The sequence below is a fragment of the Otolemur garnettii genome, unplaced genomic scaffold (genome assembly GCF_000181295.1).
Source record: "Otolemur garnettii isolate 467f Iridium unplaced genomic scaffold, OtoGar3 scaffold00016, whole genome shotgun sequence".
NCBI classification, from domain to species: Eukaryota; Metazoa; Chordata; class Mammalia; order Primates; family Galagidae; genus Otolemur; species Otolemur garnettii.
Genome location: NW_003852411.1, coordinates 24,968,148 through 24,970,568, shown reverse-complemented (window position 1 = coordinate 24,970,568; position 2,421 = coordinate 24,968,148).

The following is a 2,421-nucleotide window of genomic DNA, read 5'->3' as shown; positions in this document are numbered from 1 at the left end:
TCGGTTACAAAGGCCCGTTGGTTTTCCAAGTACCGTCTGTTGATGTGGTCTGCCTCTAATCCTAATTTTCTGTAAGTCCAATTAATTTTCGTCTGTGATTTTGCAGAATGCAAGATTTTTCAGAAACGCATACTATATATATGTGTAGTTTATACCTGAAATGTCTGTATTATAATAAGTAACAGCTGCCGTATTCAAATTTACAACAACACAAAAATCTAACTCCGACTCGACTCCCCCATTTTCTCCATCCGGTCTTCATGTACATGTACACGGGGCCAGGAGGAGATGTGTTCCGGGTGAAGAAGCAAGGTCTTCAGAATCAAACAGAACTGAGCCTAAGCTTCACTGCCTACCAGCAGCGCTGTCTCTGATGTCCTTTTCTCCCTGAGCCTCAGCCTCCTGGTCTGTATAATGGAGAGGGTAAGAGGAGCGTAAGATGGGGCAACCATTAGCCGGGTCTTTTTTTCTCCCTGAGCACGTAGAACAAGGTCACAGTCTGCCTTCCCCTGACTCCCCGAACAATGTGTAGTGTGACCAGAGCCTGCTAAAGGTGTCTGAGCAGAGTCAGTGTGGCCCCTCCTGGATCGAGGCTTTGCTGTGTCCTCCTTTGTCTCCGCTGGCTGCTTCAGGCAATTTCCAGGCCCTTGAGGATGGGAGAACCACCTGTGTAAACAGCTGGAGATAAACAGAAGCCTGGGCCCCTGAGTCTGTCTCAAAAACTGTCAGGTGTATGAGAAGGAAACTTCTGTTGTTTTGAGCCATGATACAATCATTTTAGTCCGTATTTCACAGCAGTTTAGCATACCAACACCACAAATGCACTCGACAAAAAAGGAAATCAGTGAAATAAGATCTCCTCTTAACTTTAAAATCAATACATCCTAGTCAGAGCAGAAATATTCAGTATCCCCTTAAGAGGAAAGACAGGTTCCCAGAATTAACAACTTGGTAGGAGCTAGAGGAAAGTTTTAGCACATCTAAAGGCAGCATATAAATGGGAAAGAAAGGAGCCAGAGTGGTGGTGTGGTTAGCTGAGGAAGGGAAGAAGAAGAGGGTCATCCCAGACAGAAACCAGGCTGGGCCTCTCTGGAAACCAACCCAAGGGGAGGCCATCTCAGTGAGCAAACTCAATAGCTGAGTGTCCCCAAAAAGGCCCTTCCTGCCAACCCACAACTCCCTATGAGAGCGTTTCTGCAGCTCTCTCAGCCCTGATCCAGAGGACCCAAGGATGGAACCAAGGCCAGAGCATCTTGTAGAGTCTCCACCAGTGATATGACACTGGTTATACATAGCTCTATAGAGGATGAGAGTTTCTTGAAGGTAGCCAGCTTCTCTTGTTCTGATTCCATTGCCCAGTAAGCCACTGAGGATGGTATGTCTGTGAAGTGAGGTGGCCCTGGATCAGGTGGAAAAAAGACTGGTCTACTTGACAGCTATAAGTAACAAATTGACATTCTGCATTTATTCAAATTGCTTAAACTCACTGTGCTTTTCTGCTTCCTCATCTATAAACCGGGAACAATAATAGCACTGGGAACATATAGCATTGCTGTGAGGATTATGAGACATTATATGGAAAGTGCTTAGAACAGTGGCTGACCCAGAGCAAGTGCTAGATGTTTGCTCTTGGTTAATGTGACTCTGCCTTTGAGAACTGATGCCTTGTCCCTGTGCCCCTAAAACAACTTAAAAATAAGACCCTGAAGAGTGACAAATTTACCAAGCTATACATTACTTTGCTGGGACCTCACTGGACAGCCAGAGTCCTTCCTTAGGTGGTAGCATGTATCCCTCATGTTGCCATAGGCCTTAATATTTGAAACTGCAAGCAAGGATTGTACAAAAATCTATCTCATGTGCCTAATAAGTGGCTAGTACACAGTCTTCCCTGAATCAACGGTAGCCTTTGTCTCTTTTCTAAAACACTATAAAGTCTTTGAACTGCCAACTAGAAACCACAAATTGGGAAGGGATGCCACAGAGACAGTATTCCTGGGCTAACTTTGCCATGTAAGAACCTGCAGTCACCTAGTATCCACTGGGTTTGCAGACTGAAAGAAGTTCGGTGGGAAACTATAGTCTTGCTAACTGATATTGTGACTTGACACCCAAGTTATAGAGACCTGCATTAGAGGACAGCACCAGCCCTTTCCCACTTGTATAGATCCTCGTTTTTCTTCAAGATGCAGCCTAAACGTCACCTCTTCTCTGGGGCTTCCCCAGACTTCCCCAGGTTGAGTTACTCAGATTCTCTGCTGCATTCCTGTAGAACTTTCCCTCTCTCGCGTAATTATGTTCCTAGTCTGTCACCTTCTACTGAGTAATAGCATCTTAGTGACCTTTTTTTGTGTATTACAAGCAGCACAGTGCTTGGTACATAGTAGGTGCTCATAAAATATTTGTTGTTGAATTAATGCA